At 37.2% G+C, this 16,023-nt stretch overlaps 1 long non-coding RNA gene across 1 annotated transcript in view; it reads right to left on the bottom strand.

Moving 5' to 3' along the window:
* Positions 1–8,096: 8,096 nt before the first annotated feature.
* The window catches only part of LOC103098921 (uncharacterized), a 165,132-nt gene continuing 157,205 nt past the window's right edge, over positions 8,097–16,023 (bottom strand). Inside the window, exon 6 of the long non-coding RNA XR_008911231.1 lies at positions 8,097–11,603. This is a non-coding gene — a long non-coding RNA (uncharacterized LOC103098921). The remainder of the gene's footprint in view (positions 11,604–16,023) is intronic.

Below are 16,023 nucleotides of genomic sequence, written 5' to 3'. Positions count from 1 at the left end.
AAGTACTAAGATATTTCAGTAGTCCAGAAAGAAGTGAGGAGATCCTGATGTGATGGCAGTGTGAATGGAAGTCGATATAGATGTAAAAGTAAATGTATCTGAGGAATGGTGAGGTGGAAAAAAGAAAATTTGGCAACTGATTTGATAATTGGATGAGTTAGAGTTTGTAACCAACATTTCAGACCCAAGGAGGGTGGTGCCCTCAACTGTAAAAGGAAAATTCAGAAGAAGTGGGAGGAGAATGTTGGAGGGAAGCTAATGACTTGTTTAGAAACTGTTGAGTTTGAAATGTTTATGGTAAATAAAATTAGAAATGTTCAATAGGAAATTGAAAATGTAGACCTGGAGCTCAGGAAACAGGGCATATAGATTTTGGAATAATTTGCATAGATAATTGCATGATAATTGAACCCATTAGAGCTAATGAGGATACCAAGTGAGATAGAATGGAAAGAAATGAGAAGAGAAAATAGGGCCTTTGGGCATTTTGACAGTGATCATGACATGAATAAAATGATTCAGCAAAAAAAAAACAGAGGAAGCAACAGTCATACTGGAGGAGAAATGAGAGAGAGAGAGAAGGGAGAGAGAGAGAGAGAGAGAGCAGTTGTTATGAAATCACAGAGAAGAGAGAATATCCAGGAAGAAAAGATGGTTAGCAGAATCAAAGACTGCAATGATGTTTTGAAGGAGAAGGATTGAGAAAAAAAACCTTTGGATATAGCAGTTAAGAGAATATCATCAACTTTGGAAAGAATAATTTCAAATGAATGATGAGGTCAGAAGCCAGATTACAGAGGATTTAAAGTTACCTAGTCAAAAAACATTTATCAAATACTTCCTATGTACCAGTTACTGTGCTAAGTGCTAAGAAAAGTTAAAAAAGCAAGACTTCTACCTCAAGGAGCTTGCAATCTAATAGGAAAGATGACATGCAAATAACTAAACAAATAAATGGAAAGTTATTTCAGAGGGAAAGGCAAATTTGGTAGGGATGGGAGTACTAGAAATCTTTTTTAAATCTTTTTTTTAATTAAAAGAAATAAAAGAAAACCATATTTTTGAAGGTGAGAGTTGAAGAGAGAAGGCTGAAGTGAGGGGAGAAAACACTCCAGACATGGAAAATAATCACTGAAAAGGAATGGAATCAGGGTAGGGAGAGTCTGATGCCGGGAACAGTAAGAAGGTCAGTGTTGCTAGATCATAGAATATATGGAAAAGAAGTAAACTATAAGGAGACACTAAAGGCATGGTCATAGAATGAATTAAAATTGTGTGTCAAGGTGCCACTGTATAGATTACTATCTAAAAGAGTTTTGAGAAAAGGATGATATGTAGGATGATAGCAGGGATGGTAGAGTCTAGTGAGGATTTTTCAAATGTAAGAGTATACTGCATGATGCCAGGTGTTATCTAATAAAACAGAGACCAATGGGGGAGATACCCTACAGAGGAAACATGAGGGCATAAGAATAAAGGGCAAAAAGGGAAATGGTAGAAAGGAAAAAGAAAACTTTAAAATTTTAGTGGTGGAGAAACAGATAGTTGGGCAAGATGCCAAGGGAGTCAACTTAAGTACAAAACAGAAATCTATAATTGAGATGGAGAGAGAAATTACACACATAATAGCAGACATGAAACATGACATTTATGGTTCACAATACATGGGCACACAACACTGCATGGAGAAAAGCAAAGAAAAGATTATAACCTTCTTGGAAAATTTCTTAGCTTGCAGAAAGGGTCTAGGGAATGGAAAATCAAACAGGGCTAGCTAATCTTTAAAACAGCAACTTAAGTATCCACACCATTCTGACAAAGTAGCCAAATGATACATTTTTGCAAATGATCTTGAAATAGATACATTTATACATATGGGAGGGGAAAGAAAAAGAAATGAGGGGAGAACTAATTTAAACCCAAAAGGCAAAGACTTTTACTCAGGAAATCCTATAACACTCAAAGACAACAGTTCTGGGGATGGGTTTAGCATAGATCAATACCAAACTTCCAATGACTGTTTATTCCTTGAATCAGAGACTGCAAAACAATCTAAGGGAGTGGGAACACAAGAGTCTTTGATAGTGAAACATCATCTAAGCCATTCTCAAACTGAAATTAACACAAACACAAACCTTTCCTCTGAGCAAGCTATTACCTCACAGACAGCAGTGGTCCAAAGTGATCCAGAGCTAGTTAATAATAGTACATTGAATGAGGGTGGAATAACTGAAGAGGGGATGGTAGATTGCACTATAACATCTGCAAAGCCTGAAACATCTACTAGTTAGACATGTGCATTACAAACCATGGGGCAAGAAAAAGGTTCTGATGATAATAGGAAACCTGTACATGAAAACAACACAATAGCTAGTTTGCAATATGAGGCAGAGATACAGGAACCATATGTATGGATCAAAGTGAGAGATCAAAATTACAAGAATCTCATTGATACAGGGGCAGCCAGATCTGAATTAAGGTCCTTCCCAGGGGACACCATGATAGAGGGTATGGTTTCAGTGGCAGGTGCTACAGAACAGATAGAATGAGTCCCGCAATTGAAATCTAAGATAGTAATGTTAGGTCCACTGTCCATTGACCATACATTCCTTCTAATAAAGGGTGTCTGGACAACCTTTTTGGACATGATTTTCTTTGTAAAATTGGGGCAGCTTTACAATGTGAGCAATCAGGGAACATAAGCCTCCATTTACCAAAACAATCCCTGAAACATTATCCTCTATTGTTTTGGGGACAGCTTAATGAGACCACTGATCAGCAGCAGGCTATAACATCCCTTTATGGCATTCCTACAGACATTCCACAGGGTGTATGAGTGGCACATAAAAATAATGTGGGGATGATTAAATTGATACAACCAGTAAAGATAGAGGTCAAAGACTGTATACTTCCCAAGATCCCTCAGTATAAGCTCAGCAAAGAAACTGAAGATGGCATAATACCTATTATCAACAACTTGCTGGAGCAGGGCATATTGAGACACACAGTGTCAGAATATAATAACCCAATACTAGCTATTAAAAAGAGCAAGTCAAATTCTGATGGTGCAGCAAATTGGCGATTTGTGCAGGATCTCAGAGCAATCAATAATATAATCAAGAAAACCCATACCATCACACCATCTCCCAATGACATTATTTCTGAGTTGCCTAGCAATGCATTATGGTATAACATAATTGACTTAAGCAATGCATATTTTATGATTCCACTCCACCCCAATAAACGAAATATATTTGCATTCTTGTGGAAGAAAAATAAGCTCTGCTGGACTCATTTAGTTCAGGGCTGTTGCAAGAGTGCATCAATTTTCTGCCAGCTGCTGAAAAGAGACCTAGAAAATATAAAATTCAAACACAGCAAGCTAGTGCATTATGTAGATGATCTGCCTCTGGCATCCCCTGATGCAAAAATCTGCCTAGAAGACACAAAGAAGCTGCTAATTAAATTGTACAAAAGAGGACATAAGATCTCAAAAAGAAAGTTGCAATGGGTTTTCCCATAAGTTGAGAACCTAGGTCTTATCCTGGAAAAGGGCACCAGGAAAATAGCCAGTAAGAGAATAGTGGATAATCAGAAGCTAGATATTCCATGTGCAAAGAAACAACTTAGGGCATTCCTGGACATTGCTGGGTTCTCACATCAGGATATTTCAGGATATTCACATATTTCCAAGTGTCTCACAAATCTAACCAAAAATGAAGTTGAGGAGACATTGAAGCTCACAAAAGAACATCTACATGCTCTGTTCACTTTAAAACAAGCTATCCTAACAGCTCCATCCCTTTTTATTCCAAATTATAACAAATACTTCATCTATATGTCCATTCCAAATTATAACAAATACTTCATCTATATGTCCATGAAGCTAAGGGTATAGCTTCTGGAGTGCTAGCCAAATATCTAGGATTGTGTTTAAGACCTATTGCATATTACAGTGTAATTTTGGACCCAATGGCAACAGGTTTGGTGCATTGTCTGCACAGTGTTGCCGCTGCTGCCCTCATGGTTAAAAAAAGCTAATGAATTAGTGCTGGGATGCAAGCTCCATGTTTACTCTGCACACCAGCTGTAAAATTGCTAAAATCAAAGAGGAGGTATGTATTTACATCTGCAAGGCTATCCCAGTACAAAATCATTTTGGCTGGCTAATGACAATCTAATTTTACATAGATATGCACCATTGAATCCAGCCACATACATGATTGCACACAGATGGTAGAAACAGTACAAAGAACCAGAGAAGATCTGAAGGACACACCACTCAATTATCCCAACCTTCAGATATATTCAGATGGTTCTTCATATGTTATTAAAGGCAAAAGAATCACAGGGCCTGCAGTTGTAACCGGTGACAGAACAAGGGATTGGAATCTTGAGGGGGAGAAGACTGGCTGGTAGAAGAGTTGGTCTCTCAGTCAAGAGAAGCTCAAGAGAGAAGGTTGAAAAAGACTTTCTCCTGAGGATTACTCACTTTACCTACTGGTGACTGTAAATCTTTCCCCTCAACATTTTCCAATTGAAAAACTATTGAAGAGGAAGCCTGAGAAAGGCATTTTAAATCTCTGTCCGACTTTACTTCAGCTCCTGTTGCCCTGAGTCTGAACTGTGGCCAAGGGACCAAACCCAGGGGGAGTAACCTGACTTTCTCTCAGGGGTCTCAGGCTGCCAAGGCCTGAGTTCTCCCCAAACTTAAGGAGGGAGGGAAAAGGGTTTTAGACAGACAGGAACCCCCTTTTCTCACTTTCCTTTCCCATTCTTTCCCTTTGTTAACCCCTGATTGAGTTGACATTAAAATAGTTATCTGTTCCCCAAGCTGTGAATCAAGTGTGAGTGAATAGATTAAGGGGAGACCCTTTGGTCTCGAGTAGAGGAGGGGGGACAAGAGAGACAAGAGGGACAAGAGCAAATCTGAGAGAACAGCCTTAGCTAAGGAAGGAAGGCAGAAGAGGGAAAATCTTCAAATACCCTCTCCTCTCTCTGAACCACCCCTCAACATCAGCTATCTCCCCTGAACCCCGCTTTGAGAGGGAGGGTCTCCACTTTTTCCCCCTCTCTATAATGAAAGACTGAACCCCCCAGTTACAAATTAACCTCCCCTCAAATACAGAGAGTAGAGCCTTACTTAAATTAATCACAGAAAGTACAACATATCACTAGAATCAATGCACCAAAAATATATTAGGTGTGTTTTCAAATCAGTTTTAAAGTATTATGGGAGATTTAAGTATTTGTACAAAACCAAATAACATTAAAGAAAAAATCTCTTGTAATTGGCTAAAGATGATCAAGTCACACCTCTTGGGCTATTTAAAAAAAACAAACAATAAGCTATTCTGGAGTCAGTCAATCCAATGGGAGTAAATTTCAAATTCAAAAGTTAAGGATTCTGGGTCCCTAAGAAAGAAATGCTCTTGAGGAAGAGGAAAAAGAAGCTCTATTTCCTCCCTTCTCCTATTGACCATAGTTCTGGAAAGACTGGACTAGTGGTTGTATAGAAAATTTAACCACTTGAGGATAGAGAGACGTGATAAAGACAAATGGAAGTTCTTCTGATAAAAGTCAAATGAATATCCAGAGATGGAATCGATCAAATTACTACCTTGTTAACTTTGAGAGGTACAAAGACCTGAAGATTTCATCCATATGGGTGGTAGTGTTGACTGGAGGTGAGAGCAGCATCTCTGAGACTGATGGTAACATTTGTATCAGAAACTGAGACACACATTAAACACAAATAAGATACACTGAGTGAAGACAGTTTCAGAACTCCATAAGGAAGTCCCTGGAAAAGAGGACAGAGCTTTACCTGAGGGGAATTTTATGAGTGCTCCATAAAAGAAGAAAAAGATTTTCAGCAACCAGGAGCTAAGGATGATACCTTTTTGCCACAAGGATTCCCTTCACATTTGCCTCATCATTTAATTATCAATTTGAATCCATTCTCCCTAGGGACATTGTGAGTATAAAGGGAGAGCTGTTAGGATATGATTTTTGGGTAAGGGAAACAAAAGAGAAAAACATATAAAAATCTACTTTATTGTTTTGGAAGGGAAAAGAATAAAGGCTTAGGGATTTACTTATGCTTATTCTTATTTTTAAAAACTCACTAACTATACCAACTAGGTTACTAAACTAAAAGAACTTAACAAAATACCCAAATATCACAGCAGGGGTCCAAAACCAGCTAGAGCCAGGATCTGTTGTTGTTAGATGTCCAAACAAGTGCTGATGTCCAAGTGAGACTGAATGCTGCCAGCAGCTAGATACAGGAACCCTTCCTCAGTTCAACACAGGGAAATCCTCTTCAGACCTTCCTCTTGACTTCCTCAGGAGACCAGAAGAAAAGTCCATTGGAGCAAGATGGAATCTTCCCAGATCCTGCCGCTCAGGCTCCCATCCACTATCAATCATACCTAGGTTTGCACTTTTTAGGTTTTACACAGTTTTGCAAATTGCAAATCTTTATCCTTTATCACAATTCCCCCATTACATGAATCAAAAATCATGTTGGAAACACTATTTTTGAATCTGTGCACAATCTAAAATATTTACAGTTACATAAACTAAGAAATCTACCCAAAATAACAAACCACCTACACTCAACTATCTTACTCCAACTTACACTAACCTATTCTAAGGAATTGTAACAAGGAGAAAAGGAAAAGGAAAACAAAGTAAATAATGAACAAGTACAAAAGTCAAACAGAAGCCAAATCAGAACAGCAAATAGCATCAAACAAAAGATGAACATAACTTCCATGCAAATATTAAACTTAAAATACTCTTATCAACTAAAACAGAACAATGTACTAGTAATTGCAGTACATTAACATTAAACATAGAGAAAAATATTTGAAAATCACAATAAACACAACATTACTTAAGTTTTACAATGAAAATTAAACCAAACAATAAACTCACTTATGCAAATACATGTAACCGTGAGGTATGTACATAATTTACATATATACACATATAGTACACACATACAATATATGCATGTATGCTGTACATATGCACATATATACATTTATGTACACTTCATATTTACACATAGTTTACATATATACATACACTATAATACAATTAATTTACAATCCTATTATATACCCTATTTACATATATTTACATATTTATTTACAATTTTGTTTGATATGTGATGTCATATGTTGCTTGTGTTGTGTAATGTATGATGCAGTGCAAGTTAGTATCTAATTTTCTTACCTTATCTTACTTAATTTTACCTAACTTCAAATTACTTTTCCTAACTAAATTTCTATACCTAAACTAAATCTAAGTATGTAACTACATTTTGTTAGTAAATTACATATCTATAGCTAATCATAGCACTGTTAGTACCCTAACTATACATTGTTTCACTCATTTAAGTAGTGATTCAATATAACCTAACCATGTTTATTTTTTGTGTTTATGTTTTATTATGTTGTTACTTTTGTTATGTCATGTTGTTTTGCTATTTAAATGTCAGTGTCACTGTTATATAAGAGTTATGTTACTGTTGTATGCAACATACTTACCCCTACTTCCTTCCTCTTGAATATCCTTCTGCAATTCCATAGTAGTAAATATATTTGTGTTTGTATGTGAATAAATGCTATGTTATTATATACTATAATACATTACCCAAAGTATAAAGTCATTAGTCCATTTATCCTGTATCCTCTTCATTGCTAATTTCACAAAGTCTTTTAAATTTTTAAGTTCTCAGTTTTTCATCAATGTCCATTAATTCCTGAATTCTCCTCTTCATCTGCATTGTCCTCTTCTATCCTCTTCCACAGGAATGGTCCTCTCCTTATTGATCTTTTTGACTACAGATTCAATTTGACTGATGATTCTATCTTTCTGCAATCTCTTCATTTCCTTCTTCTTCAATGATTTGTATGTTTTCATTATTTATATCATGTGCTAATTTTATATGTGAACAATGATACCAAGAATCTCTACCCAAAACTTTTACCGAAGATGGAGAAACCAACACAATAGTGTAAGGACCTAACCAACTTTCCTGTGTTGCTGATGTTTTAGCAAAATTTTTTACATATACCATATCTCCTGTTTCATAATTATGAAGAGAATAATCCAAAGGACCAGTTTGAATTAATACTCCCATTTCGTGTAATTCTTTTAGTCTTTGTTGCAAAGCACTTAAGTAAGAAGCAAGTTGACAATCTCCTCCTAAAAGAGATATATAGACTGTCTTACAAGTTTTTGATTGTAGTGGAGCATGTCTAAAGAGCATTTCATAGGATGATATATGCAAATCTGCTCTTGGCCTCATACTTAAGTAAAACAAATCTATGGGAAGAATCTCAGGTCATTTGAGATGAGTTTCAGCACAGAGCTTCCCTACCATAGATAGTCTTTATTTCCTTATTCACGAGCTCAATTTGGCCTGAGCTTTGGGGATGGTACAGTACATGATATTTTGGTGTTATTCCTAGATTTTCATAGACTCTTTTCAGGATCTCTTAGTCAAAACCTCCTTCATCAGTAGGGCAAAATCATTGAAGTCTGGATCAATTGCCCTACGCATCTCCTTAATCACCCTACTAGGTTTGTCATGAAAAAAGTGGTGTTCTCTTCCTGATGGACTCAAGGTCTTCTGGGGAAAATCTCTTATGCATTTTCACTTTATGGACTTCATTTTGTTTTACCCCTGGCATAGCTCTAAGTGGGCACAAAGAAATTATCCCTGCTGCTTCCTCTTTTCTAGTCTATTTAAGTTTTCCCTATTATTGTTTACCCTGTTGGTATCTTGTGCAAAGCCTTGAGTCATATTCAGGTTTATTAAGTGCTTGAGGGTATCAAGTTGGAATTTCATCTGCATAACCATCATCTTCATGTCATCCCTTCTAAACCAGGTCACCAGATATTTAGACGCTTAACACTGGTTTAATCACTAATTTAGGGAATTGCTTCTGTAACAACTGCCCTTACTATCCCTGCTTAGTAGATATGCTTTCTAAAAGCTAATTGTTTTGCTTACATTCAATGTTAAACATTCCAGTGGGGGCTCATGAGTAGAAGTTTTCGAAACTCAGCCCCTCATGTTTAACTGATTGAATTCTCAACTGTCCCACTGGGAACTTGATCCAGAAATAAAAGTGGGAGTTTGGTAAGTAGTCCTAACTTAACAAACTCCCACTTTTTATAAGGTGCTACATCCTTATTTAATATATATATAGGGATGAGAGGAATTTGGGTATGCTCTTAGGCAATAGAGAATGAGCCAGCAGATAAGGAAGGATCAAAGAATGTGGACCTAAGTTACATACTATATGCCAAATGCATAAATCATAGGCATCAAATATTAGAATTCTCAATTATAGGTCTGTTCATACCAGGTCAAAGGGTCTGCCAGTAGTAGAAGATTGTACTTTTTTCCCCTATCTCCCTCCAAAGATAAGACGTCTATAAATGTAAGAGCTCCAAAGCCTTGCCGGTGCTTGTGATCTCCGGAAAATTGTTAACATTTTTTTCTTTGAACACCGGAAATATGTCTGCTATATGTTTGCTATCATTCTAAGTCAATAAAGCCTGTTCCATCTCAGTTACAGAGTTCTCTCTTGATCTGATTATCCCAAATCAATCTAGAGTGCCTTTATGCCCATGAAGTAGGAGTCCTTTAGGTCACACCAATTGTCTTTTTTGTAACGTGTGAGGCATTAATTATGGTCAGATACAGTACTCTACTGGAAAGCCCTAAATTCTATCTCTCTCAACAACAGGAGAAAAATTTTAGTTCCCAAATATTAGGTTCTCTTTTCTTTCCTGGTATTATTACTTCCCATAGACATCCTTCAGAAGCTCCCTCGTCTCAACATTATTGGCACTGGGGCCAGGTCAGAAAGCTCTCATTAAGGGCAGCCTTTCCCTAGTATATTACCAGGGTGAGCAGAGAAGGGTTGCCATAGGAGTTGTATTTGAATTGAGCTTTAAGAAATGGGTAGAGATTTATAAGACAAGATAGGGAAAACATTTCAACCTTGGGGAAGGAAGAAGAGGGGAGCACAGGTATATTAGTGAGCCAAAGAACAGCCTAGTCTGATTGGCCATAGAACATGTAAGAGATAAATAATATGAAATATGGGTTTGAGTCAAGCCCTGACTTGGTTTGCCAGGTTTCAAATAGAAATTTAGCAATTGGTTCTTAAGTTTGTTGGAGTCTTGAGATTCTTTCAGGATCTTGGGAAATCAAAAAAAAATTTAATAACAATACTTTTAAAATATTCTAATTTTTAATATAGAAAATATCAATAGAAACATCCTACATAAACAAAGGCTCTTTGGGTCTTCAATAAGTTTTTAAGGGTGTAAAGGGGGTCCTGAGATCAAGAAGTTTGAGAACATCTACATATATATACATATATATGAGTACCATCCATTCACACTATCTCTTCCTGTGGGATTCTTATTCAAAAATCTCTAAAGGAACTTCCACAGAATAACCACCCAACACATTTTTCTTGGGCTCATTTAGGGGTGATAATGTTGCATTTGGAATTTCTATTTATTTTCTCCCATTCTCACTATATCAAATCAACAAACATTTAAGTTCTCATCATGTGCCAGATCAACTCCTTTTCCAATTGTATTTCTCCTCAATGTTATTTCTAATGACATTTCTTACACATAGGCCATCACTGGAAATATGTGACACCTACCACACACACTATTTCATAGCCCTTTGAAGGTCAACTACAATTTTGATTCTTCATTTATTAAGGTGATCTGAGTTTGTAACCTTATGATATCCCTGGACCCAAATTCAAGAATTGTTCCTGTGAGCACTCTAAAGTTTCCCAAATATAATCCATCCTAGTCTTTTTTTTTTATTTAATTTTTTTATTAACAAAAATCTATTTTTTTTCTTTCTACATTTCCCCAATTCCATTGAAACAAAAAAGAAAAAACAAAAGCCTTATAACAAGTATGCATGGGCAAGCAAAAGTAAATTTCTAGACTGGCCATGTACAAAAATATATGCCTTATTCTGAATCTTAAGTCCATCACCACTCTGTTAGGAGTGGATAGTATACTTTGTCACTGGTCCTCTGGAATCATGTTTATTCATTGTGTTGTTTCTAAATCTTCCAACATTGTGGATCTCTATAATGGTGTTATAAGGTGTCTCTGCTTCATTGACTTTTCATCAGTTCATGCAAATCTTTCCAGGTTTCTAGTATTTCATTACATTCATATATCAATATTTGTTCAGTCATTCCCCAAATGATATATACCCACCCCATCAACTTAAATGAATATATAGTATAGGGTGGTATAGGGTGAAATAAGCAGAACTATTAAAGTGATTTCGACTAAAATATCTAGATATGCAAATGAACAATTTTGAGGACTTTTATAAAGTGACAAAGGAAGAAATGAGCAGAAGCAAGAGAGCAATGTATATAATAACAATGACACTGTGAAAGCAAATAACTTTGAAAATGATAAGAACTATGATCACTCTATTGACCATTCATGATTCCAGTGGAGTGATGATGAAACATGCTCTCCATTGCAGAGACATGTTTTTTGGTGTCCTGGAATTTAGTGTCCTGAAAAAGACACAAATATATATATATTAACACACACACACATAAAATATATATTAAACATACACACATATATAGTCATTAAGGGAATTTGTTTGGTTTAACTTTATGTATTTCCTACAAGGAATTTATTTTTCTTGCCTTTTTTCTTGCAACGAGGTTGGGGGTGGGAGGGACATAAAATAGATTTGTTAATTTTTAAATAATGAGATGGGAGGTGCTAAAGATATGAAAAGTATGCACTTTCAGATGAGATCACTGTATTATTAATTTTATTTAACTGTCTTTATTATAAGATTTATTGTAAGAGACTTATATTATATATAAACACGTGTAATGCAAAAACAACACTTTTTTTTTTTTGAGAGAGAAAGAGACCTCTGGTTGAGATGCAGGCATCTATGGGAATAAAGTGTTGTTAGAGAGCCAGACCTAGAAACGGAGGGTCTTGGATTCAAGAAGGGCCTCAGACATTTCTTAACTTAGTGATTCTAGGCAAGTCACTTAGCCCCAATTGCCTATCACTTATCACTATTACACCTTGGGACCAATACTTTTTATTGATTCTAAGAAAGAGGATAAGGGTTGTATTTTATTTATTTTTAAATTATTAATTATAGAATTAAATTAATATGAATAACTTACTCATCTTCATTTTAAGATTTACACAATATTTTCCTCTCAGTAATTCATTTTCTTTTTCTCTATTAATTTTTTTTTTTGCCAATTACACGTAGTAACAATTTCCACACAAGTTTCCCTAAATTATATGATTGAATTTATCTCCCTCCCTTCCCTTCCCCCTCCTGGTGCTGGCAGGCAATTCTATCTGAGTTATACATGCAAAACATTTCCATATTGTTCATTTTTGTAAGCAAGTAATCTTATAAAACCCAAACTCCAAAACATAAAGCCAAATACACAATTGACAGGCCATATGCTTTCGTTTGTATTCAGAAGGTAAGGGTTTTAAAAATGTATATATTGTTAGATGTCCCACTATAGCAGTTAATGTTATATAAATTTTTTCTTTGTTGGAGGTGAGGTTCCCAAATCCTCGTGTGTGTGTGTGTGTGTGTGTGTGTGTGTGTGTGTGTGTGTGTGTGTGTATTAGGGATGTAAATTAAAAATGCACAAACAATATACATTTCTAGATCTTATTTAAAAATAAAAGGTGGAGAGGTAGTGAAGAGAATGCTGGAAACCTTTAAAGCCAGGCCACCGTAAGGGGCTAAAGGATAGCAGACAGGTCACTCACTCCTTGTGGGTCCTTTCCCATCTCCCTACAATATCACATTTCTCCCTATAACATTTCTTTCTGTTGGGGGTAAAAGCTTCAGAAAATGAATATTAAGAATAAAAAACCCGCCAAGGAGAAGAGCAAGTATGGAATGAGGATGAGAGTGCCATGGCCAGGTGGAGAGGTCTCTGCTGCCCATTAAAGATATGAGGCACCTCGATCTTTGGCACCAAACTGCCCAGTCACCTGCTTCCTTTCTTTCCATCACCACCCTCCCTCCCACCCTCACTCAACTCAAGTGCCTGGCTCTACTGGCCTAGCTTCAGAGCAACAAGGGGTTTCCCAAAGGGTAGGGCTGATTAATTCAGAATGTCCATGTTAAAAACAACCATAAAAAGACAGAGGCTCACAATGTAAGGAAAGAGTTGCGGGGGAAGTGTTAGTCAATGCAGGTCAGCCAACCCACTAATAAAATAATTGGTCTCCAGTTGTTTTTGCTGCTAGAGGAATCCACTGTTGGAGGACCAAGGAAGGGAGTGGACAATGGCACGCAGCAATGAGAAGGGATCTGAGTCCATTCCCTGGGATTCAAGAATAATTCTTCTCAGGCAGGAGGCTCACACAAAGAGAAAGAAATGCTCTGCCAGGATTCCCTTGAGGACAAAGAACAATGCTCTGGTATTATACTCTCCACATAGGAGACCTGGCATTGAGCCACCAAGGAACCTTGTTCCCTCTCATTATCTACCTCAAATTTCTTAAGGAGGTAAATCCACATAGCTATGAGCAAAGAGAACAATCATCCCAAAGGAACAATCCCCAAAGATTCTGCTGGCCTCAGGTGTTTGAGCAGGCCAACTAAGCTTTGAGAGACTGAGATAGAGGGAGTGGGACTGGGAATGGTCTTGCCCTCTATTTAAAGTTTACACTTGCTTGGAATCAAATAGACCTGCCTAATGTATAAGATATGCCTTGGATTTCCTGATAACAGCTGCCTATACCCTACAGCATTCCTACATATCCCCTATGCCCTGGCATAGAGCCCCAATGAGAAATTTGGGTGCCTGAAGCAAGGTGCCCAAAATATGCCCTCAAATCAAATCAACTAAGGGCAACTGGATGGATCAGTGGGTTAAGAGCCAGGCCTTGAGATGAGAGATTCTTAGTTCAAATTTGGCCTCAGACACTTCCTAACTATGTGACCCTGAACAAGTCGCTTAACCTCCACTGCCTAGCCCTTACCATTCTTCTGCCTTGGAACCAATACATAGTATTGATTATAAGAAGGAAGGTAAGAATTCTTAAAAAAAAAAAAGAAAACAAAAAAGAAAAAAGAAAACAAATCATCTATGAAGGATTCTCAATTGTTAAGACATTTAGGACATTATAACTGTGAATGGGCACAGAGACATAGCTGGAGAAATCATTTATTCCCTCAGGCCCTCCCCTCATAATAGAGAACAGGCTGAATATAAGTAAAAAAAAAAAAAGAACTCACCTAGTTGTGTGGCTTCCTAAGGCTCAGTGCCCTGGGGTAGTAAGCACCATCTAGCAGGTACTTTTTCTGTCTACTAATTTTTTTTTCTTTAAAACTCTTAACTTCCTTCTTAGAACCTTGATTCCAGAAGAATGGTTAGGTTAGGGCTAGGTAATTGGGATTAAATGACATGCAGATGGGACGTGACTGAGGTCAGATTTGAACCTAGCACCTCCTATCCAGGCCTGACTCTATCTACTGAGCTGCCTAGATATCTCCTCCCTAATTATTCTCAATCGCTATGTGCTAAACTCAGTTGTTTCTACTCTGGAGATGAGGTACTATCAGCACCTTCCAAACTCCTCTAAATTTCAGTGACCTCCAATAAAGCCCTAACCACCCAAACATAGTCCCTTATCTGTTCCCTCAGAGATAACAATCATAGTATTTTGCACCCTCTAGGGTTATACATCAGAGAGTGATCACAATACTCATAAATCACCAGGACTCTAAAACCAAGGATGCAAAAAGAGAGATGAATTTAAAGCATCCAGCCAAACATACCAGCTAAGTGGATGATATCTCAGTAATACTTCATATGGATGTCTTCGAAATTAAAATGGCACAACTCTTCTTCCTATACACATGCCTTAGGTATTACAGATTTAAGGGCATCATCTTTTCTCAAGATAAACACAAAAATAGGAAAAGTCCATTCAATTTTTTAAAAATTTATCTGGTACCTACTTTGTGTAAACCACTGATACAAGGACAAAAATAAAAACAATCCTTGCCCTCAGGGAACTTACATTGTACTGATAGGAAAAAGCATGAACACAAATGAGCATGTATAAAATCTACAAAATGTAAATATGGAGTAATTTTTATGGTAGTGGTGGTATAGGGAATCCAAGAAGAATCAAGAGAAACCTCATGACACTCTCATAGTTAAGCTTGCTACTGACTCATCTGCCCTTGTTTACCAGTCATTTCAATGATACCCACTCACTCAGGTGTGACAAGGAAATCACTTTAAAAGACTGATATATATTAATTTAAGGTCGCCATGGAATTCAGCTATGTAATTCCTAAATGAAAACTCAAGTCAGCAGTCAACCTTTTATGGAGTTTAATTACAAACAGGAGGAAGAAAGGTATTGAAAGAGAGAGAGAGAGAGAGAGAGAGAGAGAGAGAGAGAGAGAGAGAGAGAGAGAGAGAGAGAGAGAGAGAGAGAGAGAGAGAGAGAGAGAGAGAAGGGGAGAGAAGGGAATAGGGCTTAAATACCCCTTCTGTTTAGGCTGGACCAAAAGGCCCAAGCCCTTAGATAGCTGAGGCAAAGAAAAGAGATCAGTCCCTATCACTCACGTGACCAAAATGGAGAAACAGTCTCAGGGGCCTCCACCTCCAGCCTCCTTCAGAGCAAGCTTCTCAGAGCACCACCTCTCAGAGCAAAACCTCTCCAACCAACCCCCAGTCCTCAGACCCCCTCTATCTTTAAGGACACCATCTCAGTTCCCTCCCCTCAGTTCTCACATCTACCAACCACTGTCCATGTCTTCCCTGTGTCAATGGTAGCTCTAGCTTAACCCAGGACCGCCCAGAGGTCTGCCCCTTTGCACATGTCTGTTGAAGGTCATATTCTCAAATAATTAAATTTTGATCTATGCTGCAGCCCTTCCTAAATCCTGTTAGGACTGAGTAGGGT

This window comes from Monodelphis domestica, chromosome 4 (genome assembly GCF_027887165.1).
Source record: "Monodelphis domestica isolate mMonDom1 chromosome 4, mMonDom1.pri, whole genome shotgun sequence".
NCBI lineage: Eukaryota > Metazoa > Chordata > Mammalia > Didelphimorphia > Didelphidae > Monodelphis > Monodelphis domestica.
The sequence above is the reverse complement of the archived record's forward strand: the minus strand, read 5'-3'. Positions and strand labels throughout refer to the sequence as shown.